This window comes from Gorilla gorilla, chromosome 3, assembly GCF_029281585.2.
Source record: "Gorilla gorilla gorilla isolate KB3781 chromosome 3, NHGRI_mGorGor1-v2.1_pri, whole genome shotgun sequence".
Taxonomy (NCBI): domain Eukaryota; kingdom Metazoa; phylum Chordata; class Mammalia; order Primates; family Hominidae; genus Gorilla; species Gorilla gorilla.
In genome coordinates, this window is record NC_073227.2 from 166,649,438 (window position 1) to 166,675,242 (window position 25,805).

Genomic DNA, 25,805 nt, shown 5'->3' on the forward strand with positions numbered 1-25,805 from the left:
GACATAGTCCCTGCCTTCCCAGACCATGATTCAGATCTTAAATAAATAAGCATGAATAAACTGCAAACTACCAATTGTAGTAAGTGCTGAAGGAAAAGAAAGTTAAGAGAGAATAATAAAGTGAAGAAGGGTGTCTAATTTAAATTGTTGGGTCAAAGGCAAGCACTGTGTGAGCTCTTTCCTTTGAGCTCCTCCATCGGAGGAATAATCCACAAGTACTAAATACAGGTACTTAGTATATGCCATTTTTCTAATAACATTTGTGTAGTATAGGAATGCCTGCAAATAAAAGATGCTTTTTCTATCATTCATTTACTTTTTTTTAGTGCTTACAATATTAAGACATTTTTCTAGACTTGGGGGCAGGGCGCTGCAGACAGGGCACAGGGTGAGTAAGACAGACAAGTTTTCTGTGCTTACGTAGTTTTTGTTCTAGAGGTGAGATGTTCCTCCTCAGAATATGGAAAGAGAAAAATATAACTAAACTCTGGAGTAAACTACTTAAAAAGTTTATGAAGTTCACCATGGGGATAAGACATACACTTGTGCCCAACAATCCTTGACTGTAGCCAGATTGAATATTTAATAATCTGTTTTTTAAAAGGGCATATATCAATCAGAAGTAGTGATCAGCAATGTAGAATATAAATGCTCACATGGAGCTGGTGTAGTAGGTATTATAGATTGTTGACACTAGCCATTACTATCACCTTACTCCTCTTCTGATTGAAATTTGGCCTCAAATAGAAATTTGCCTGTGGAGAGAATTATTAATAAGAACTGGATATGCTGCTGGCATTTTGGTCACATATATTAGTGTTTGGGAAAGTATTTACCATGAATCTTTACCTGAGGAGACTATAAATTAAGCTGCTAGGCCAGGGACTGGCTCTGGATTGAGTGCGGTGCCATCATCCACAAGTAGTGCCCCCAGGGCCTGTATTGGGCTGGCCAGGCAGCTTTCCCCTTGAGACTACTGGCTTTAGGGTTAGTTTTTTTTTTTTTTTTTTCCAATCAGCAATTTGAATTAATCAATTATCAGGAGATATTTTTGAGATATTTCATCAACTATCCCTAGAAAGACAATAATGATTTAAAATGTCAGACAGGAATGGTTATTTCAAGGCTTCATAAAAAAAACCGTCTTTAAAAGATTGGCTGATATTCCCAAGTGCTATCAAAATAGGCTAGAAAATGTTGGAGCAATTGAACTCACAATTTTTTATCCTTTTATAAATGCAGTTGCTGTTCTCTAAGGAAGAAGATGGGCTAACGTTGCCAACAGGGTTTTTTTTTTTTAAATAAATTAATAAATTAAGTAAACAGACATTTCTTTTATTCTGTCAGCTGAAATAGTGCATAAGATCAAAAAGAAACATTCAGCAGTTCAGTCTTGTCTCCCTTTCTTATGAAACTGAAAAGAAACAAAATAAGCACATTTGAATTTGGTGGAAAGAAGACTAAGAATATTTATCATAGACAGTTGAATATTACTCATCTGAGACCAAATCTACTCATTTCCAGTTGGGCAAAAATACACAAAGAATTTGATAAATATTGAATTACGCTTCAGGGCAACTGCTCATGCTTTTAATATAATCTTTTTTTAAAAAAAATTCTTTCCTTCTACTTTGAAATTAAAGTCCATTACCAAATATCATTTTAAAAATACATTGTATTTCTTTTTGTCTCATCCTAGGGAAGAGCTGTTGCTTGCTTTCACACCACTACCTTTAGTTATTTTTCTCCTGAATGAGAGGAGAGAAAGCTTGGACATTTGTAGAAAAAAATGCAGCAAAAAGAAGAAAAATAGGCAGACTGTAAAATGATGTGGTCACGTTAGCTATATTGCATATACTATTGTTAAGATGATGTGTTTAGAGACATTAACTTAGATTTTGGTAATTATTTTGGAAATTTATGGTATTCAGTTTATGGAGCTTTGTGTAAAATGGAGAATACTTAAGCAACTGAAAACAATGATTAGCTTTTCTAAACTTTGCACATTAAGATAATGGGGCATTTTTAAATGTTAGTTTTTTTCATAACAATTAAAAAGTCCTCTTTGCATATTTAACTAAAATATGAAAGTGGGAGACAGACACTGCTAACATGTTGTGCATTTCCTCCAGCATCTAAATAAATAAAGATAGATGTAGATCTAGGAATCACACATTACTAGGAGATTTGATAATGCAAGCAGAAAACCCTCAAATCTTCTGTCTTTCCTATTTTCTACCAAGGCACCTGAAAAGAGATGCCTCTGTCACAATCCCAGCTTCATGTCATGCCTTTGCTGTCATTTCCTCACCTAATCAACCAATTTTCCCTAGACTATTAATGAAATAATGCTTCCTTTCTCCATTTATTTAGGACACCATCTTTCTCATAATTTTTTGTGGTTGGTATTCTGAATCAAGCATTCTTTTTTTTTTTTTTTTTTTTGAGATGGAGTTTCGCTCTTGTCACTCAGGCTGGAGTGCAATGGCACAATCTTGGCTCACTGCAACCTCCGCCTCCCAGGTTCAAGCGATTCTCCTGCCTCAGTCTCCCAGGTAGCTGGGATTACAGGCATGTGCCACCACGCCTGGCTAAGTTTGTTTTTTTTGTTTTTGTTTTTGTTTTTTGTTTTTTTTGAGATGGAATCTGGCTCTGTTGCCCAGGCTGGAGTGCAGTGGTGCAATCTCAGCTCATTGCAAGCGCCACCTCCCAGGTTCACGCCATTCTCCTGACTCAGCCTCCTGAGTAGCTGGGACTACAGGCGCCCGCCACCGTGCCCGGCTAATTTTTTGTATTTTTAGTAGAAACGGGGTTTCACTGTGGTCTCGATCTCCTGACCTCATGATCCGTCCACCTCGGCCTCCCAAAGTGCTGGGATTACAGGTGTGAGCCACTGTGCCCGGCCCTAAGTTTTGTATTATCAGTAGAGACAAGGTTTCACTATCTTGGCCAGGCTGGTCTTGAACTCCTGACCTCAAGTGATCCTGCCTGCCTCGGCCTTTGTCCTTTATTTCCTATTACATATCAGACCCTCCCTTTCAAATCACTTTTCTTCAGTTCAAATGACATCTTTTATCATTTCTTCTTTGAGTTTTGCACTGCTGGAAAACTCTCTTTTTTTTTGTTTTTTGTTTTTTTTTTGTTTGTTTTTGGTCTGAAAATGTCTCTACCCTCATTCTTAAAAAACAATTTTATTGAATATAAGATTTTAAATGGCAGTTATTTTCTTTCAACATATTAAAGATATTTCACCAGCTCCTGGCTTCCAGTGTTTATTGTTGGTCTAAGTGAGCTTCCTTTGAAAATAATCAGTCTTCTCTTTTCCTACGGCTTCTTTTTAAGTGTTAAGTCCTTGCTTTTCTGCAATTCAGTATGTGTCAAGATGTATATTTATTTTTGGTTTCTTTCATTAGTCCTGGAAAATTCTCAGCTATTATCTCTGTTCCATATCTTTCTTTCTCTTCAACTGGAACTCTTATCAGATGTATAATAGATCTTCTTAACCTAAGAAACTCTTAAATGAAGAAGCTCTAAGCTCTGTGTTACATAAACTCTGGTTTATACTTCCTACTTCTTTTTGTCTCTGTATTCTGAATAGTTGTTACCAATCTTCAAATTCACTAATTCTCTTTTCAACTTCTTCTTGTGTGTTGTTAATTCTATCCATTGAGTTTTATATTTCAATTGTTATGTTTTTTATTTCTAGAAGTTTGCTTAGTTCTCTTTTAAATATGCTAGGTTTTTAAAAAAATAGTTTCCTATTCCCTGAAAATACTTGGTTTTTCATTTTCAAAGCATAGTCATTTTATTTCCTGTAACTGGAATATTACAATATCTAAATTAATTGTATATTTGTTTCTGTTCTTTGTTGTTTTTTGCTGGGTCTTGTGCATAGTGACTTATTTCCTTGTGGTGCTTGGTTACTTTTGTCTGTGAGTTGCTTTTTGTTTTTCCCTGGAAAATTATTTTTGAGTTGTCTTAGAGGCCTAAAGTCAAGATGCCTTTGCCTCTGACTAGTGCATAGAAACACCATCAGTTTGGAAACAACTTAAAATTACGGTTTAAAGTTTTTTGGACTACCTTGGTGTTGTAAATATTGTATGAAAAAGCCTGATGCATTCATATGGTCACAACTTTTCAGGGGTGGTTATTTTCCAGCCCTGCTCTGCTTAGAGCCAAGTTAACCTTCCTGGCAGAAGTGGAGCAGGTTCATTTCTGGTTTATCTTTTTTCCTGAGGGAATATCGTTTTGGTATCTTGGCTTTATGGCAGAAGGGCCTCCTTTTAGATCTTCACATTGTTCATCTCAAGTACACACTAGGCTTTGAGTTCTGTTTTCCATGCTCTACAAGGCCACTGAAACCAAATTCGCTTGGTTTAGCAAATGCTTTTAGGGCAAAAGCAGTTTCAATGCTGTGCTCCTACCTTGGGTCTTTCCTCTTTTTAGGCTTTGCCTGGAAATGTCTTACTACCTTATCATATCTTTATTGCTTAAAAGGATTCACTTTTTATGTGCTATACAGCATTTTAAGTTATTCTTTCCTTCAGCCGGGAATGTTGGTCTGAATAACCTAGCCTGCCATACAGCTGGAAGTGGAAGTCGTCTTTTGTAATTATAAAAGCACATCCAAGTGTTTCTATCCCCCTTTTCATTCCTAATGTGTTAGGTATTTGTGGTGTGTGTGTGTGTATGTGTGTGTATTTGTGGTGTGTGTGTGTTTGTGTGTCTGTGTCTGTGTGTGTGTGTGTGTGTGTGTGTGTGTGTGTGTGTTTCTTAATTAGAAATCTCCAGGGCATTTATCTTTTTTTGAGACAGGGTCTCACTCTGTCATCCAGGCTGGAGTGCAGTGGCACAGTCATGGCTCACTGCAGCCTCATCCTCCCAGGCCCAAGCAATCCTCCCACCTCAGCCTCCCAAGTAGCTGGGGGACCACAGGTGCATGCCATCATACCTGGCTAATTCATTTTTATTCTTTTTGTAGAGACAGGGTCTCACTATTTTGCCTAGGCTGATCTCTAACTCCTCGGCTCAAGCAACTTCCCACTTCAGCTTCCCAAAGTGCTGGGATTACAGGCATGAGTCACTGCCCTCTGTCTTCAGGGCATTTTTGTATTATTTTTTCCTTCAAAGACACAACTTTTGGTATACTTATAACTGTAATGGCTTTTATTTAATAATTCTTTAATTTTTGTCTTTATTTTTCTTATTTCCTTTTCCTTAAATAATATATTTTGTTTGAGTTCGTCTTCACATGCATCCCATTTGTTTTGTAATTTTATATACTTCTTTTCTAAAGGAGCAATAATTATGGTTTTTATTTCCTTTTTGTCATATAACTTATTTGGGATAATTTCCTTCCCAAATTTCTAAATGATTGCTTTTTTCCCCTTGTTTAATCATTTGTTATTCATTTTTATTGTATTTTATTACTTTTAGAGAATGTGATCTAAGTTTTAGATTATTTTCTAAATACTGAGTTTTTAATGGCCTAATGTTATCAATTTTAGCATATATTCTACAGATCCTTGTCGAAAAGAAATAATCATATTTAGGGTCTAACATTCAAGATATACATGAACATAAATAGGTAGATAGATATTAATCTTTTAAATTATAATCTTAGAATTTTTTGACTACTTGATTTGTCAGGTCATTAATTCAAATGACACAGTTATAAAATAAGAATCTCTCTTAGGGATAACATGTCTAAGCATGTTGTTATCTACACATAAAGATATTTTCCCTTATATTACTTCAGAATACTTAATATTTTCATTAACTAATAATACTTGGCAAAGCATGTGATTAGTGTCTATAACAAGATTGTTTTTTCTCACTGTCAGATTTTAATTCCCTACATCCCTTTCAACATTGAATACATATAAACTACGCCAGAATTGGTCTTTCTATGTCTTCTTTCTCCAGTAAGCAACATGATGACCGGGGGTTTTTTAGTGTACGTGGAAGGGGAAGGTGGGTTATGTTGTGGACTGGCATCTGTGTCATATTTTGTTCTTACCAACCATACATTTAGAACAAAATGGGCAAGAGTATAACCTCTGATAGGACTTTGGAAAGCACCCCCCCAACATCCTTAATCATTATAAGACCTATTTATAGGAGTAAAATAGTTTCTCATATAAAATTTGAAAACAGCATCTGCAATATAATCAGGCAGGAGGAAAATGGTATATTTAATCACATCACTCCAAGGCAACCATTAATAACTAGTTTTGCTTCTTTCCTTCAAATATTTCTTCTAGAATTGTTTTACATAATTGAGACTCTTCTGCTATTATATAATAGGCGTTTTCCATTATTAAAAATTATTTAACAGAATCATGTTTAAATGCCTTGACAATATACTATTATTTACTTAATATTTCTTTAATATTAAACTGGCATTTCCAATATCTTTGTATTATTAATTATGCTTTGGTGAATTTGTTTTCTTTCTATCCTTTTTTTTTTTTTTTTTTTTTGAGATAGAGTCTTGCTCAGGCTGGAGTGCAGTGGCGCGATCTCAGCTCACTGCAACCTCCGCCTCCCAGGTTAATGTGATTCTTCTGCCTCAGCCTTCCAAGTAGCTGGGATTACAGGTGCCCACCAGCATGCCTGGCTAATTTTTGTATTTTTAGTAGAGACAGTGTTTCACCATGTTGGCCAGGTTGGTCTCGAACTCCTGACTTCACGTGATCTGCCTGCCTCAGCCTCCCAAAGTGCTGGGATTACAGGCGTGGGCCATAAGTAACACAGTGGATCCCTAACTTTTGGGTGCATCCAAAAGCCCTGAAAGGCCTCATTCCCCAAGTTTCAGGTTCAGTAAAAGTCTGAGTGTGGCCAAATAATTTGTATTTCTAACATTTCAGGTGATGTCAATGCTGCTGGTCCAGGGACCAAACTTAGAGAATCACTGTAATAATGACATGTAAGGATTTGTTTCAATAATTTCTGAAAAGCAATGCTTCTTCCTTCTATTGTTGGTTCCATCTTTGATAATGCAGTGAAAAATAATACTTATTTTAGATTAGAAAAGGAAGTAGTAATGCCTATTAAAGGTTTTTAAAAATCTTTTAGTCATTGGCTTTTGCTAACTCCTTTGCACTGATTGTGGAATCTTACTGGAACCATTTGACCCTGGAGCTACATCACTATACAGCTGGTCTCATTTTTTTTAAGTCATCTGCCCTCATTTAATTCATTTCCTTTGGTGTTTTCCTTCCTGTGGAAAGTCTCTGACATCTGTCCTACATACTTCCTTATGAATACAAAAGCTCATCTTTTTTATTTTTAAGTTTTATGAGTCAATTACTCTTACCCCTTTTGTATTTGTGATGTTTTCATTCCTTATGTTTTCAAAAGACACTCTAGTCTATAATTATTTATGATTGCTCTTTAAAAAAATTTTTAAACATCTTTTACTACATTCTGTTGACATATTTAGGTCTGAGCCTAATGTCAAATACTAGCAGCAGATGACTTCTCACTTCACTGGCACCATCATGTGGTGAAATTGTGCGCTACAGCGAAACATTTGCCAACATGGTGGCATTTCATCACATCTTATATATAGATAACACTGAAATTGGAACTATCATAATAAGTTAGGGAATCTGAAATAATCCTGTTACTTTAGTAAATGCACAGAAAAGTAAGCACCAATGATTAAGTATGTGGACACTGAAGTCAATTACATGAGCTCAAAGCCAGACTTTTATACTATCATGTAACATTGGGCACATTGGTTAATCTCCCTGAGTCTCAGTTTCCCTGTATGTAAAATGGGATAACAGTAGCATCTGTCTCACAGGGATGTTGACAATGGCCATAAAATAGTTTAATAATATCAGCTGCGATTAGTTGTTACCATGCCATCACATTTGATTTTCCCTTTATGTTCAAACCAAGAAAAGAAAATCAGAAGACTTCCCCTGTGAGTTTAGAAAATTATACCAAAATGGAATAATTGTTTTCAAAATGATTAGAAGTAACATGAAGTTAAAAACTGTAAAAGATAAAGGTTGAAAAAACATTTAAATAAAAGTCATTTTTTTAAAAAGGCAACTTCTGGAAAGAAAGGTCTATGAACTCCATTTACTAAGTGAAATTTGAAAATTAATCTCATTATATTAAGCATAATTGACAGTCAAAATAAATAATTGTGAAGATGAGTAACTTAAAACCTTTTTAAGGGTCAAAAATACTTTTTAAAATTAAAAGTGATTTATAGTCCCCAATCCTCTCAATGATCTATTGAAAGAGAAATGTTTAATTTTATAAATCCTTGAAAGAGATACATGTGGGACATATATGTATGTTGGAAATCTTTCTATTAAAAAATAAATTATTTTATCACGATAATAGTGAGAGTAGAAGAAAGCATGCAGGGTTGCTGTGATTTGAATGTGTTCCCCAAAGTTAATGTGTTGGAGGCTTCATTTCCAATGCAATGGTGTTGAGAAGTGAAACTTTTGAGAGGTGACTGGGTCCTGAGGGCTCTACTCTCACTAAGGGATGAATGGAGCCATTATTGCAGGAGTGCATAATTGTCATGGGAGTGGAGTTCCTGATAAAAGGATAAGTTCAGCCCCCTTCCCTACTCTTTTCCTTTGCCTACTCTTTCCCTCTCTTGCCCTCCAAGCCTTCCACCATGGAATGATGGAGCAAGAAGGCCTCACCAGGTGTGGGACCCTTGATTTTGGACTTCCCAGCCTCCAGAACTGTAAGAAATAATTTCTCTTCTTTATAAATTACCTAGTCTGTGGCATTCTGTTATAGAAGCACAAAACAGACTAAGACATAAAATTGGTGTTGAGGAGTGGGGCTGTTGCTACAACAAATACCTGAAAATGTAGATGTGGCTTTGGAACTGGGTAACAAATAGAGGCTGGAAGAATTTGGAGGAGCAAATAGAAAAGCCTCGACTGCTGTGAATGGAGCACTGGGCAATTCTGGTGAGAAGACAAGAGCTGTGAAGAGAGCCTAATCTTCTTAAGGATTACTTAAGTGGTCATGACCAGAAGGCTGGTAGAAATATGGACAGTAGAGGCCATTCTGATGGTCTCAGATGGAAATAAGAAACAATGCATTGGAAACTGGATTAAAAGCTATCCATGTTTTGCAGAAAATTGTGGTGGAACTGTGTCCATTTCCTAGGACTTTGTGGAAGGCAGAACTTAAAAGAGATGAACTAAAATATCTGGTGGAAGAAGTTTCTAAGCAGCAAATTATTGAAGGAGTTGCATGGATATGTTTAACTGTATACAGCAAAATAAGATAAAATGTAAGATATGAAAGCTACACACACACACACACACACACACACACACACAGAGAGAGAGAGAGAGAGAGAGAGAGAGAGAGGTGATTTAGAATTTATACCGAAAGGGAAGCAGAGCAGAAAGATTAGGAAAATTTGCAGCCTGGGCATGGAGAGTGTGTTGTCCAAAACACCACCAGAATGCCTAAATGGTAGAAAGGAGAGCTTTATTGGCAATATCAGTTTGCAAACTGAGAAGAATCTATGGCATGTGCTGAAGGTGCTCTTTTTTGAAGATGAAAAGGGCAGGTTGGCCCTTATGCCTCAAAGGGCTTGTGCAGTCATACATATTCAGCAGGTTTGGGGAAAAGCTATACATATTTATGTGGAGAGTTGAGTGCATGTGCAATGGGCAGGCATATATAACGTATAACCCATGTTCACTTTGGGGTGGGGTTTTGGCATTAAAATGGGGTGAAATTTGGCTCCATGTTAAAAGGTGAACTGTAGGATACGAAGACTGTGCACAGTCTCTATAAGCTTGCTGAAACTTGCTTAAGGTCTATACTTACTTATTAGGAAAGTGTGTTTATAAGGTAGGTTTTCTGTCCAATCAGAGTTGAAGTGGTCTGAGTTGTAAATCAGAGTTTATGACGGCTCTTGATAATTTACCCAAAAGCTCCATTGTTAGGGAGTTTAATAAGAGTGTGTTTATTCTTATAGCCTTAGGAATTTAGAAGTTATCATGTCAGCTGAGCACTGAACCCTCAAAGAAAAGTATCTGTTTCTTTAAACTTGGGGTCTGTCTTAGTTGATAAAGGGGCATCTCTTTTGGTTTCTCAGGTCACAGGTAAAATAGTATCTTTAGGAGAGCAAACCGAGGATATGGCCAAGCCACTATTTGCTAAAGAGATTAGTATGGCTAGAAGGAAACCAGGTGATATTCATCAAGACCGTGGAGAATGACCTGAAAGGAATTTCAGACATCTTTGAGGCTCCCCTTCCATCACAGGCCCAGAGCTCTAGAACAGAATGGTTTGGGGGGACAACCCACAGTGCCCTCCATGGGCTTGCTGCCCAGGGCCACTTCCAGACTCTGCTCCCTGTATGCCAGTGCTGTAATCCTGTCACCCCAGCAGTGGTTCAAGCAGGTCTGGCTGTGGCTCAGGTTGCCATTCCAGAGGACACAAGCGGTAAGCCTTGGTGGCATCACGTGGTGCTGATTCTGCAGATGTGTAGAATCCAAGAGCTGTGGGGCCATGGTTACTTCCACCTAGATTTCAAAGAATGTGGACAACCCAGTAGGTCAATGCCTAGTGGTCTTGAGAGTGGGGCAGCTCCCAAGACCACAAAACTGTAGGGCTACCAGCATGCAACTCCAACCTGGGAAAAGCTGGAGGCATGAAATTTCTGTCTGAGCACTGCTGGGTAGACAGTCCACCAAAGCAGTAGGAATGGAGCTGCCCGAGGCCTTAGGGACCCTGCCCCATCCTGGTGTGCCCAGGATGTGGGATATGGAGTCAAAAGAGATTATTCTCCAGCTTTAAAACTCATTTTTCTTATTGGATTTTAGACTTGCTTGGGTCCTGTTACTTTCTTCTTGCCTATTTTTCCCTTTTGGAATGGGAATGTCTATCCTATGCTGTCACAACATATATATATATTTGGAAGTAGATAACTTGTTAAATTTCACAGGTTCACAACTGGAAAGGAATTTGCCTCAGGGTGAATTGTGCCTTGAATCTCACCCATACATGATTTACATGAGACTTCGGTCTTTGGACTTTTGAACTGATGTAGAACAAGACTTTTGGGACAATTGGGATAGAATGAATGTATTTTGCATGGTGAGAAGTCATAAAGTTTGAAGACTAGGGGTGGAATGCTATGGTTTGAATGTGTCCTCTGAAATTCACGTTAGAGGCTTGATCCCCAATGCAACCGTGTTGAGAGGTGATTAGGTAATGAGGCCTCTGCCCGCATAAACTGATTAATGCCACTTCACAGGAATGAATTGGTTGTCACAGGAGTGAGTTCCGCATAAAAGGATGAAGCCAGTCCCCTCCCCACCCACCCCTCTTCCCCTCTCTTGCCCTTCCGTTTTCTGCCATGGAATGACACAGCATTAACTCCCTCACCAGAAGTAAGACCCTCAACCTTGCACTTCTCAGCCCCCAGAACTCTAAGAAGTAAATGTTTATTTTAATCTTTATAAATTCCCCGTCTCAGGTATTCTGTTACAGCAGCACAAAATGGACTATTTCCCCCAACCCCTTCAACACCATGTATAATCATTAAATAGAATGAGTAATCTTGCCAGAACCACAATCTTACATTCAGTTTCCAAACTGTAGTTTCCCCCAGATAGTTAGCATTGTTCAATGAATTTTTGTTATGCCATTAGGCAAATGTAGTCTATGTTCATTATCTCTGTACTTATTAAATTCATCAAAAGCTGTCCAGGAACAGATTTTCTGTTTTGTCAACTACACCCATAATCTTGTTCCCAGATTTTTCATCAGTATTTTCAGACTGTGAGGGAAGGAAAGCAAGAAATGGGAACAATTTCATGAATTTTAAATATGCTGTAACTCTGTTTTAGTACAATAAAATATATAACAGCCGTCTGCAGTTGCTTACAGCATACCCCAATCTCAGGGCAGTGCCAGGTTAGTGCAGTTGGTTAGAATGTGGCAATATGTCCATAATTATTTCCCATGTGAATCAGTTGGCTTGGCTGTGCAGAGAAGAATGTCTTCAGTGTCAATCTGAACTTTTGAGGCCAGCAGTCTGGAAAATCTGTGCCTTTGATTATTGAGATTTGGAGATTTCCAAAGACCTATTATTGACTGCTAATTCCATTGTGGTTGGAGAACAATACTTTGTATGATTTTCATCCTTATAAATTGAGACTTATAACCCAGAATATGGTCTTTCTTGGCACATGTTCAGTATGCATAAATATGGCACATCTCTCCATTTATTTAGCTCTTTCATTTAAGCAATGTTTTGTCACTTCAGGGTACAGCTCTTGCATGTCTTTCATTAAACGTATTCCTAGGTATTTATAATACAGATGCTCCTCAACTTATGATGAGGTTATGTCTGAATAAACCCATCCTAAATGGAAAATACTGTAAATTGTAGGGGGGTTTTCAACTTAATATTTTCAACTTATGATGGGTTTATCTGAATGTAACCCCATTGTAACCTGAGGAGCATTCTGAATGTCTATCACTTTCACATCATTATAAAGTAAAAAAAATTGTAAGTCAAACCCTCATAAGTCAGGGATCATCTGTACTATTATAAATGGCATATTTTAACATGTCATTTTCCAATTGCTGCTTACTAGTATATAAAGTATTTTTTTAATATATACTGAGCTTTTACCCCATGACTTCAACATCCAGTAGATGTTGAAGATTTTCCACATGTACAGTCTACAAAAACAATTTATTTAGTAGCTTTGAAAAACAGATTTTCTACATAGACCACTGTGAATAGACAGTTTTGCACTTTTGTAATATTTATCTTTTATTATTTTAATTATTTATTGTACTGTCTAGAATTTCTGATACAAAGCTGAATAGAAGTGATGAGAGCCGACAGCTTTACCTTGTTCCCAATCTTAGGATTGGATATTTCACCATTAAGCATAATAGCTATTGATCTTTCATAGATGTCCTTTATAAAGTTCTCTTTTATTTCTAGTTTTGATTGTTGTCATCATGAGTTAGCAATAAAATATATAAAATGCTTTTTCCGCCATTATTAAGATTTTCTCCTTTATTAATGTTGTAAATTATTGTTTATTAATGTTGGGCAAATCTTGCATTCTGGATAAACTGCAATTGGCGATTTTATTTTATTTTTTCTGGGTTCAATTTGCCAGTATTTTCTATAGGAATTTTGCATCTGTATTAGTGAGTAATATTAGTTTGTGGTTTTTTTCCTCTAATGTCTGTTAGATTTTTCCGAAGGTTCTGCTGTTATTCCTTCCTCCTCTATTCTGAGTTTACATAAAATTGACATTGTGTGTTCTTTAAATGCTGGATAGAATTCACTAACGTGGATGGTTTTCTTTGTATTTTTAAATTACGAATTCAAATTCTGTAACAGATGTACAAATACTCAGATTTTCTATTCTTCAGTGTTTTGATAAGTGTTTTTTTTTTTTCCAAAAAACTTTTTTTCTTGAGACAGAGTCTCGCTGTCATCCAGGCTGGAGTGCAGTGGTGCAATCTCAACTCACTACAACTTCTGCCTCCTAGGTTCAAGTGATTCTCCTGCCTCTGCCTACCAAGTAGCTGGGATTACAGGTGTGTGCCACCATGCCCAGCTAATTTTTGTATTGTTGGAGAGACGGGGTTTCCCCAAGTTGGCATGGCTGGTCTCAAACTCCTGACCTCAAGTGATCCACCCACCTCGGCCCCCCAAAGTGCTGGGATTACAGGCATGAGCCACCATGCCCGGCCTCCAAAACTTTTTATTCTAAGTTATCAGATTTTATTGGTATAAATTTGTTTATAATATTATTCTTTTATGGTTTTAATTAGAATTTTTCAATCTCAGCACTATCAACATTGGAGGCCAGCAAATAGCTGTGGGGGACTGTCCTGTGCATTGCAGAGTATTCAGCTGTTTCCCTGACCTCTGCCTTCTGATAGCAGACTCTCCAACTGTGACAACCAAAAATGTCTCTGGACATTGCCAAATATTCCCTGGGGGCAAAAAAACCCTCTGGTTGAGACCCATGTTTTAATGTCTGTAGAATCTTAGTGTTCTTTCATTCCAGATACTGGTAATTTGTCTATTTTTAAAATGAGTTTTTCTAGAGTTTGCAGGCTGTACAAAAGAAGACTATGCACTGGACTTGGCCTGTAGACCACAGTTTGCTGATCTTGACTTAGATCACTGATTTTTTTTCTTCTTGTCTAATAAAAGCATCAAACAACTACAAGTTTCCCTCTGAGAATACTTTAGTTGTATTTCATAAACTTTGAAATGTTGTATTGATGGTTATTAGCCAATTAATGGTTATGGAGAGTGTTTATGAAGGTAACATGAGCTTGACTGTTATTCCAACAAAAGAGCTTACAAACAGACTTTTGGTTCTGTGTGAGATGAGCAATGAAGAACAGTAAGTACTTTCCCAACTAGTTGATAAATTAACATAAACATCCATAATCTGGCGACAATATTCTTTTGGCTCCTATCCCTAAAAAAAGCCAGTCTGCAACATCCAAAACATTTACCAAGACAAGGAAATTGCAATGATTTTCTTGTACGTTATGGAGTATTAATTTGCTGCCACCTGCTGGGAGGCAGAATGGGTTTCCAGCATTGCTAGCTACAATTTGTCCTCAACTATTTATTTTGAAAATTTTCAAATCTATAGTTAAAAGAACATTCATATACTATTCACCTGAAACTACCAACTGTTTTTTTTTTTGTTGTTGTTGTTGTTTTGAGACTGCAGTCTCTGTCGCCAGGCTGGAGTGCAGTGGCGCAATCTCAGCTCACTGCAACCTCTGCCTCCCGGGTTCAGGCGGTTCTCCTGCCTCAGTCTCCGGAGTAGCTAGGACTACAGGCACGTGCCACCACACCCAGCTCATTTTTGTATTTTCAGTAGACATAGGGTTTCACCATGTTGGCCAGGATGGTTTCGATCTCTTGACCTGGTGATCCACCCGCCTCGGCCTCCCAAAGTGCTGGGATTACAGGCGTGAACCAATGCGCCTGGCCCAGGTTCAAATTTTTTAAATCCTTAAGGCTATCTAGTTGACAGCTGTCTTTAATGTAGATCAGTCCTTCTGCCTTTTTTTATTGTCTTATTAACCTTATTGAAAAGTCCAAACAAATCACATTCAGAATTTATCTGAGTGTTTCCTCACAATCAGATTCAGGTTAAACATTTTTGGCAAGAGCTCTACAAAGGTGTATTTCCCATAGCCTCATAATGACAGGTTCATATTTTCGCCAGTATTGGTGATGCTAGCAATTTTTTTCCCATGAAGCATCTATAAACATTTTGCAAAAGACTAATGTTCCATGGAAATGTGTTCCCTAAGCTGTACCGTTTAGAAAACTTCTGAATAAAAAAGTGACATGCATGAAAGTGTTTCAGAGTTTGTAGAATGAAAAGCAGGTAAGGATTAACTCAATTTTAAAATTAACAAACTTCTTCACTTCTAAGGTAGCACAAACTGAGCTTTCATGAAACGTAACCCTTACCAATTGTTCAGATGAGCAACGCCAAGTTTAAAGAAAGGAAGTAAACCGTCTCAAGAACTGTCATTGTTTGTGTTCAATAGGCTGAGATTTGAAAGGTCTGATTCTACGTTCTTTCCACTAGATCCTCGGCTTCATTTCGACTTGTGCTTAATTTTCTGTCATCGGCTATTGAGTCTACAATCACTCTTTGGAGTAAAAGTGGTAGTCTTTTGGTCCAAATAGTAATAATGAAAATGGTGAGACCAGTAATTCATTTTTTATTATTCTGTATTCAGTAAGAATCAACCTGTATCAAATAGCTGAAAAGGCCTGAAGCCTCCCAAATGCATATCATTACACAAATTCTGTGTGAGAACTGACATCTTGGTTTCATATACTAATTATACTGCATGGCCCCCATTTATAACCATATCTACTCGTCATTTGATCCTGGCTACTGCCGATGGATGCTATCCTTATCACATTATAACAAACATTTGGGTGATTAAGTTTTTCTCAAAAATTCTAGATTAGCATACAACGGCTTTACTACTTATACGTCATCTAAGACGTTTTTTAAAAATTAGTTACCACTCCGCCCACGCAGTGAGGTAGCAAATATTACGCCTGTTTATTTTCATCTCCATTTCAGGCTTGCGCGCCTTTCCCCCCTCGGGACTTCCCGAGGACATCCCTGCAGCAGTGAGCCCGAGTCCTGGCTTTGGGTGCATGTTAAGAAATATTAATCAAAATGAATGGGTGCCCTTTAAGGGAAAAAAATTGTGGGTCCTTCTGCCTTTAAAAACCATGCCGTGGTTTAAAAACTTAAAACTATATTTCGGCCGAACGCTGAGCATTTCTTCAAATCACTCCGAGAAGCTTGAGTGTCTTTAATTTCACCGGTCTGTCAAACGTAACGCGTCTCTCCCTCACTCCACATTTTAAGTTTCCAAGAAACGGAAGAACGGCCTCCGGGGGTCCGGCCGCCGCAGGCTGCTGGGGGTGAGGGCACGACTCGGCCTCCTTCCGACTCGAGGGTGTCGCGAAGGCCAGGAGAGAACGAAAGTTACCCTCGAACTTCGGAAGCGAAAGATTCCATGTGGACCTTAAAAAGGGCAAAACCTACCCCAAAGGCCGTAAACCGCCCTCCCCTCCCCCGCCAGAGAACTTCCCGGCGCAGAGTTTCCGCAGCCTGCCGCAGGCCGGGAGACCTTCACGCTCACTCGCTCTCCGCCACACGCCGGAACTGCGCGGCCACGTCCACGGGGACCCTGGCCATGCCCCGCGCCGCCACCCGGCCCCAGGCGATCCCCAGGCCCCACACGCCTGCAGTCGGCGCTGCGCCTGCGTGGGAGGATCCGGCGGAAGGGGCGGGGTCAGGAGGCACTTCCGTGGCTTCGGGCGGGTGAGTATGGGGAGTGCGCGCGGCGTCCAGGAGTCGGGACTGGGCTCCCGCCTACGGCCGCCGTCCCGCCGGGGGGCCAGCGCGGTCCTCCGGGGCGCCCCCTGGAGGATTTGGGGTGGGGGAAGGAAAAGGAGAGTATTATCGAATATTCTCCTAATATTGATGTTAGTGGTGCGGATATGTGTGGACAGGCAGGAGTCGGCAAATGGGTTCAAATGGAAGGTTTAACAAAGAAAGGCCCTGTACGTAAACAGTGTTTTAAAATTCTCATCTTGGTTAGGTTTCTCAGGTTATCTCTGAGCCACAGCATGGCAGCTTTGTTAAGGTGGCTCATCCCTTGTCGCTGCCAAACCCGGTAAATGTTTAACCTGAGGTCGCTTCAGAGAAAGCCACTATGACTCCTACCAAAGAATGAAATTGAAACTCTTTTCCGGGAAATAAAATCCAGGATATAAAAGTTGGATTCAAACTAAAAGTTACAAACAGTATCTAGGTTCCGTCACATGCTGTGCCGGGCAGGGGCTAAATCTCTTTCAGCAGAGGGCATGCTGTCTTCATATGTATTTCTCATTAGAAAATGAAAGACGACCTAAACCAAAATAATATAAAAAATTTTTATTATCTGTCTTAAGAGTTGTACCCTAATCCATATGTTTGGAAAACATAAACTAATAAAACTTTTCCAACTTGGTAGAAAGCCAAAAGTTTCCAGACAAACTGTGTGGATTATTCAGCATTTTGCGGTTGTCTACAATGTTCAGAATATTCTCTTACAATAATTTTGCACTAAATACCGGTTTGTGTTCAGGGTAACAAGAGGTTTTTAAAAAGTCAAAGACAAGGACAGGTTTTTTAAGGGCTGTATTCTATTAGGAGAGACAAAACAAGCATGAAAAGTTACATAACCATAAGAAATGTAAATCACCGCTTGAGATATTTGAAGATGTCAAAAGAAAACCTTTATTTAGAATGGAAAGAGCTGGTGAATGCTCGAAACATTTACCATTTAGCTGATTGTTGCCATGTGGGAATGGGGGTCTCTCAAACGCAGATCCGATTTTCTCCAACACAAGCCAAAGATCTGTATTTTTACGTAATTTTTCTTGATTTTTAATGTTACTTGCAACCAATTTAGTTAACACACACCTTCTGTGGGTGGGCCAGGTGCAACTCGTTTGTGACCTCTGCAGATTTTCACCTTAGTACAGTCCTACACTTACACAATAGTTCAGTTAAAGATTTTTTGACTTTACAGTGGGTTTATCCAGGCACAGACCCGATTGTAAGATGAAGACTCTTTGTATTCAGAAATAATTGGAATTAGAGGTCAGAAAAAGTCCTAGAGACTGGGATGGTCAGGAGAGATTTTAAGCTGGGTAGTATAGGAGAGATATCATAGAGGGGGAAGGATGTAAAAGATGAGTTAAATCTTGGGGTTGGGAGAGTGGCAGGTTTGGAAGATAGTAAACTCTCCTTAGAGGAATTTTGGAAAGGCAAGTGCAAGAGGTGCTGCTGGCCTGGGGACTACACTTTGAGAACCACTGTCCTAGGGTACGGTGAACTTTTGGAGGAATTTGAGTAGGAGGGTAAGGAGATCACATTCACCTTTCAGAATGAGTCGCTGTGAAGTCTGAAAGGAGGACTGAGGAGGGAGAGAGAAAAGAGGAAAGTTTCTTAGAGGTGATTAGCACCTGCTTGATGCCAGGCCCTGTGCCAGGCTCTCTCATGCATACTCATTCATACTCACCATGATCTTAATGTTTTCATTTTGTAAGTGAAGGAACTTTGAGAATATGAGAAATTACCCAGGTTCCATAGTTGGTCTCAGAGCTTCCTAGTTCAAGTCTAGATTTGAAATAGGGTGGTAGCAGTGGGAATCAAAACATTTAATGGTGATGGAATTTAGAAAAATAGAGACTTCTCAAGCACCTTTAAGCCTAAAAGTAGAAATTGGGAAATCTGAATCTTACTGGAAAAGTGATAAAAAGTAAAGTGGACAGAGAACTTTAGAGAATCCCTTCATGAATTTGGTATTCATTCTTTATTACTCTTAACTCATGATGACCTATTTAAAACCTATTTAAAAGTTGCTTATTTAAGAAGTCATCCTGCTCTCCAAAAATTTCCTGAAATTATTTGAAAAAGAGAAAATAAAGCTTTCTGTGGTGGGGGGGGGGTGGAATATGGTAAACAGATTAATGGCATTTGACAGCTTATCTTCAAATCAAAAGCGATTAGCATTGAGAAATGGAAACACTTGGTACAACACTGCATTGCCTGTACGAATTATGCTGTGCTGCAGACACTGATCTACTGTATTGATTTAGGAAATTCTGTATGCTTTTTCTTGCCAGAGTAGTTATTGAAATTGAGAATATTCATTGGATCAATTTCAAGATAAATATCCCAAGTCAGACTGGCTGCTGCTGAGCAAATTTTTAATGAAGGAAAATATCCATTTATTGAAATCAGTTTAAAAGGAAAGTTCTTAAAATATATTATTGTAAAATCTAGAAAAAAATATACATTTTAAAAACATCAGTTAACTGAGTAATCAGTGTAATGGAGTTATTGACCCATGCAGAATTATGGCATACATTCATTAATTCTGTGAGCAAATAATTGTGCTATAAATACAAAGATAACTGATATGGTTTGGCTGTGTCCCTACCCAAATCACATCTTGAATTGTAACTCCCACAATCCCCATGTGTCATGGGAGGAGCCTGGTGAGAGGTGATTGAATTATGGGGACAGGTCTTTCCTGTGCTGTTCTCATGATAGTGAATGAGTCTTATGGGATCTGATGGTTTTAAAAACGGGAGTTTCCCTACACAAGGGCTCTCTTTGCTTGCTGCCATCCATGTAAGACATGACTTGCTCCTCCTTGCCTTCCGCCATGATTGTGAGGCTTCCTGAGCCACATAAAACTGTAAGTCCATTAAACCCTTTTTCCTGTATAAATTACCCAGTCTCGGGTATGTCTTTATCAGCAGCCTGAAATCAGACTAATACACTAGATATGGCCTACTTTTGAGATATCTTACTGAATCTTGTAAAGCTGGGGAATTTCTCTTGTATTTTGGTAGTGCTTAGCTTACAAATTGTAGAATGAAGCCATATTCTCAGGAATCATGAAAATTAGTTGAAACATTTTGATTTGATTATTATTATTTTATGGCTGTTATGCTTTTAATGGAGGCAGATACAAAATTCATCAATGCAAAATAATGTTTTACATATTCATTAACATAGTGATTAATGTAAATTATATTTTGACAATGTAAAATACAGTGTGTTTGGCCTCAAAAAAGAAACTACAGAGTTAGCTGCAACTTAAGTTAACTGGAAAGGCTCCTTACATTGTTTTTTGCCCACCACCTTTATTATAAAAGTTCTATATGATGTCTGGGGAGGGAATTAAAAAATAATACAAAGCTCTTTCAGCTGTGGTTCAGAGAACTCTAGTGAAGCTGTATGGCAATGACACTGTGGGACCATGAAGTTTCCCCTGGGTAACATTGGCTGGGGAGGCTTCACAGTCATGGTGGAAGGCAAGAAGGAGCAAGTCCCATCTTACGTGGATGGCAGCAGGCAGAAAGAGAACTTGTGCAGGGAGACTCCTGTTTTTAAAACCATCAGATCTTGTGAGACTCATTCACTATCAGGAGAACGGCACAGGAAAGACCCACCCCCATAATTCAGTCATTTCCCACTGGGTGCCTCCCATAATATGTGGGAATTATGGGAGCTACAACGTGAGATTTGGGTGGGGACACAGAGCCACACCATATCAAGCCTCTAGGTACTTTTTTTTTTGGAATGTCTTTGGTTTGGGTATCAGAGTAATACTGGCCTCATATAATGAATTTGGAAATATTCCCTTTTCCTCTGTTTTTCAGAATAGTTTCAGTAAGATTGGTATTAGTTCTTTAAATGTTTGATAGAATTCAGCAGTGAAGCCATCAGGTCCCAGGCTTTTCTCTATTAGACTTTTTATTACAGCTTCAATTTCATTACTTGTTATTGGTATGTTCAGGTTTTGGATTTCTTCATTGTTCAATGTTGGTAGGTTATATATGTCTAGGAATTTATCCATTTCTTCTAGATGTTTTCAATTTATTGGCATATACTTGCTCATCATAAGCACTAAGGAGGCTTTGGATTTCTGCAGTGTCAGTTGTAATGTCTCCTTTTTCATCTCTGCTTTTATTTATTTGGATCATCTCTCTTTTTTCCTTAGTTTAGCTTGCTCTTGATTTTCTAGTTCTTTAAGATGCATTGTTTAGGCCGGGTGCGGTGGCTAACACCTGTAATCCCAGCACTTTGGGAGGCTGAGGTGGGTGGATCACCTGAGGTCGGGAGTTTGACACCAGACTGACCAACATGAAGAAACCCCATCTCTACTAAAAAAACAAAATTAGCTGGGTGTGGCGGCACATGCCTGTAATCCCAGCTACTTGGGAGGCTGAGGCAGGATAATCGCTTGAACCCGGGAGGCGGAGGTTGTGGTGAGCTGAGATTGCACCATTGCACTCCAGCCTGGGCAACAAGAGCAAAACTCCATCTCAAAAAAACCAGATGCATTGTTTATTTGAAGTTTTTCTTCTTTTTTAATGTAGGCACGTATAGCTATAAATTTCCCTCTTAGTACTGCTTTTGCTGTATCCCATAGGTTTTGGTATGATGTGTTTCCATTATTATTTGTTTCAAGACATTTTTTAATGTCCTTAATTTCTTCATTGACCCAGTGTTCATTCAGGAACATATTGTTTAATTTCCATATATTTGTATAGTTTCCACAATTTCTCTTGTTATTGATTTCTAGTTTTATTCCAATGTGGTTAGAGAAGATGTTTGATCTTATTTCAATTTTTTGAATGTTTCAGGACTTGTTTTGTGAGCTAACATGTAGTCTATTCTTGAGAATGATCCATGTACCAAAGAGAAGAATGTGTTTTCCGCAGCCATTGGATGAAATGTTCTGTAAATACATATTATGTCCATTTGTTCTGTAGTGCAGATTAAGTCCAATGTTTTGTTATTAATTTTTTGTCTGGAAGATATGTCCAATGCTGAAAGTGGGGTGTTGAAGTCTCCAGCTATTATTGTATTGGGGTCTATCTCTCTATCTCTAATAATATTTGCTTTGTATATCTGGGTGCTCCAAGGTTGGGTACATGTAGATTTAAAATTGTTATATCCTCTTGCTGAATTGACCGCTTTATCACTATCTAGTGACCTTCCTTGTCTCTTCTTACAGTTTTTGTCTTGAAATCTATTTGTCTGATACAATTTTAACTACTTCTGTTCTTTTTTGGTTTCCATTGGCATGGAGTAACTTTTTCCATGCCTTTATTTTCAGTCTGTGTTTGTCTTTATAAGTGAAGTGGGCTTCCTATAGGCAACAGATCATTGGGTCTTTTATTTTTTTTATCCATTCCACCACTCTATGTTTTTTGACTGGAGAGTTTAGTCCATTTACATTGAATGTTATTATTAATAAGTAAACACTTATTCTTGCCATTTTGTTATTTGTTTTCTGGTCTTCCCTTCTTTCTTTCCTGTCTTCATTTTAGTGAAGGCGATTTTCTCTGCTGACATGATTTAGTTTCTTGCTTTTTATTTTTTGTGTATCTGTTGTATGTTTTTTGGTTTGAGATTACTGTAAGACTTGCTATCTTATCTTACTATCTTATCACCCATTATTTTAAGCTGATAACAACACTGTTTACATAAACAAGTGAATAGAAAACTAATGAAGACTCTGCCTTACCTTAATCCCTGGCTTTTTAATTTTTTGTTGTTTCTGTTCATATATTACTGTCTTGAAAAGTTATTGTAGTTGTTTTTGATTGGTTCATTGTTTAGTCTTTATACTTAACAGTAGTTTATATACCACAGGTACAATATTCTTTTGTTTACTTTCTATTACCAGTGAGTTTGTACCTTCAGATGATTTCTTATTGCTTACTAATGTCCTTTTCTTTCTCGCTGAAGTGTTCTCTTTAGCATTTCTTGTAGGAAAGGTTTGGTGTTGAGAAATTTCTCTGCTTTTGTTTGTCTGGGAAAGTATTTCTCCTTCATGTTTGGAGGATATTTGCATGGGATATACTATTCTAGTGTACATTTGTTTTTTTCCCTTCAGCACTTTAAGTAGGTTATGCCATTCTCTCCTAGCCTATAAAGTTTCCACTGAAAAGCCTGCTTCCAGTCATATTGGAGCTCCATTGTATGTTGTTTGTTTCTTTTTCTTGTGCTGCTTTTAGGATTCATTCTTTATCCTTGACCTTTGGGAGTTTGATTATTAAGTGCCTTGAGGTAGTCTTTGGATTAAATCTGCTTGGTGATCTGTAACCTTCTTGTACTTGACTATTGATATCTTTCCCTATGTTTGGGAAGTTCTGTGTTATCCCTTTGAATAAACTTTTTACCCATCTCTTTTTCTACTTCCTCTTTTCCTCTTTAAGGCCAATAGCTCTTAGATTTGCCCTTTTGAGGCTATTTTCTAAATCTTGGAGGCATGCTTCATTGTTTTTTATTCTTTTCTCTTTTGTCTTCCCTCAGTGTGTATTTTCAATAGCCTGTCTTCAGCTCACTAATTCTTTTTTTTTTTTTTGAGACAGGGGTCTTGCTCTGTCACCCAGGCTGGAGTGTAGTGGTGTGATCAGGACTTCCTGCAGCCCCTACTTCCCAAGCTCAAGCAATCCTGTCACCTCAGCCTCCTGAGTAACTGGGACTACAGCCATCACACCCAGCTAATTTTTTTGTTTTTTGTAGAGATGGGGTTTTGCCATGTTGCCCAGCTGGTCTCGAACTGGGTTCAAGGGATCTGTATGCCTTGGCCTCCCAAAATGCTGAGATTACAGGTATGAGCCATCATGCCTGGCCCAAGCTCACTAATTCTTTCTTCTGCTTGATCAATTCTGTCTTAGGAGACTCCGATGCATTCTTCAGTATGCCAGTTGCATTTAGTCTCCTTGTTAAATTTATTTGATAGAATTCTGAATCCTTTCTTGTGGTATCTTGAATTTCTTTTTCTTTTTTTTTTTTTTTTTTTTTTTTTTTGAGATGGAGTTTGTTCTGTCACCCAGGCTGGAGTGCAGTGGTGCGATCTCGGCTCACTGCAACCTCTGCCTCCCAGGTTCAAGTGATTCTCTTGTATCAGCCTCCCAAGTAGCGGGATTACAGTACCCACCACCATACCTGGCTAATTTTTGTATTTTTAGTAGAGATGGGGTTTCACCATGTTGGCCAGGCTGGTCTCAAACTCCTGACCTCAAGTGATCTGCCCAGCTCGGCCTCCCAAAGTGCTGGGATTACATATGTGAGCTACCACATTCAGTCGTGTCTTGAATTTCTTTGAGTTTCTCAAAACAGCTATTTTGAATTCTCTGTCTGAAAGATCACATATCTCTATTTCTCCAGGATTGGTGCCTGGGGCCTTATTTAGTTTATTTGGTGAGGTCATGTTTTCCTGGGTGGTCTTGATACTTACAGATGTTTGTCTGTATCTGGACATTAAGGAGTTAGTTATTTATTGGAGTCTTTATAGTCTGGGCTTGTTTGTACCTGTCCTTCTTGGGAATGCTTTCCAAATATTTGAAAGGGCTTGGGTGTTCTGATCAAAGCCATATCTGCATTTTGGGGCACCCCAAGCCCAGTAACACTATGGTACTACCTTGGTGATCTTGGATAAGATCCTGAAGAATTCTCTGGATTATCAGGCAGAGACTCTTGTTGTCTTCCCATACTTTCTCCCAAACAGAGTCTCTGTCTGTTTTGAGCCACCTGGAGCTGGGGATAGGGTTATACAAGCAACCCTGTGGTCACCACCACTGTAACTGTACTGGGTCAGACCTGAGTCCAACACAGCACTGGGTTTCACCAAAGGCCCACTGTAACTACCTGACTATCACTTATGTTCACTCAGATTCCTAGGGCTGTACAGTCAGTGAGTGGCAAGGCCAGACAGGCTTATGTCCTTCCTTTGAGGGTGGTAAGTTCCCCTAGGCTCCAGATAAGTCCAGAGATGCCATCCAGGAGTAAAAGCCTAGAGTCAAAAACTCTGGAAATCTACGTGATGCTGTGTTCTACTGTGGCTAAGCTGGTGTTCAAACCACAAGGCAGCATCCTTCCCATTCTTTCCTCCCTTTTCCAAAGGCAGAGGAGCCTCACCCCATGACTGCCACTGCCACAGGCCCATGAAGAGTGCTACCAGACTACTGCTGATGCTCCCTTAAGATCCAGGGGCTCTTTGGTCAGTTTGTGGTGATGCTGGCTGATCAGGGACTTACCCTTCAGGGCAGTGGGCTCCCCTCTGGCCCAGGGCAGGTCCAGAAATGCCATCCAAGAGCCAAGTCCTGGAATTGGGGACCCGAAGAGCCCATTTGTTTCTCTACCCCACTGTGGCCAGGCTGGTACCTAACATGCCAGACAAATTCCTCTTTACTTTTCCCTTTGCTTTTCTCAAGCAGAAGGAGTCTCGCCCTGTACCTAGTGCAGCTGGGAATGTGCTGAGTCTTATCTGAAGCCAGCAAGTTTCAGAGTCTCACCCAAGGCCCTCTATGTAGTACCTTGGTATTGCTGCTGGGCCCAAGGGCTCTTCAGTCAGCAGGTGATGAATCCTGCCAGGACTGGCTCCTTTTCTTCAACGCAGCAAGTTCCCTTCTGGCCCAGGGTGTGTCTAGAAATGTCGTTCAGGAGCTAGGGCCTGGAAGGGGGAACCTCATGACTCTAACTGTTGCCCCATCCTGCTGTGACTGAGGATATCCAAGATGCAAGGTAAAGTCCTCCCCGCTCTTCCCTTTCCTTTCCTCAAGCAGAAGGAAGGTGTCTCTTTTGTAGCCATGAGCTATGCAGCCTGGAATTAGGGAAGGAGTGATGCCAACACTCCTTTTGCTGCTTCAGCTGGTGTCTCACTGG

At 39.0% G+C, this 25,805-nt stretch overlaps 1 protein-coding gene across 2 annotated transcripts in view; it reads left to right on the forward strand.

Moving 5' to 3' along the window:
- Positions 1-13,445: 13,445 nt before the first annotated feature.
- The window catches only part of MMAA (metabolism of cobalamin associated A), a 34,047-nt gene continuing 21,687 nt past the window's right edge, over positions 13,446-25,805 (forward strand). For both annotated transcript variants that reach the window (XM_031010559.3, XM_019026111.4), the window contains exon 1: positions 13,446-16,880. The gene's annotated coding sequence lies outside the window, so the exon portion shown is untranslated. The remainder of the gene's footprint in view (positions 16,881-25,805) is intronic.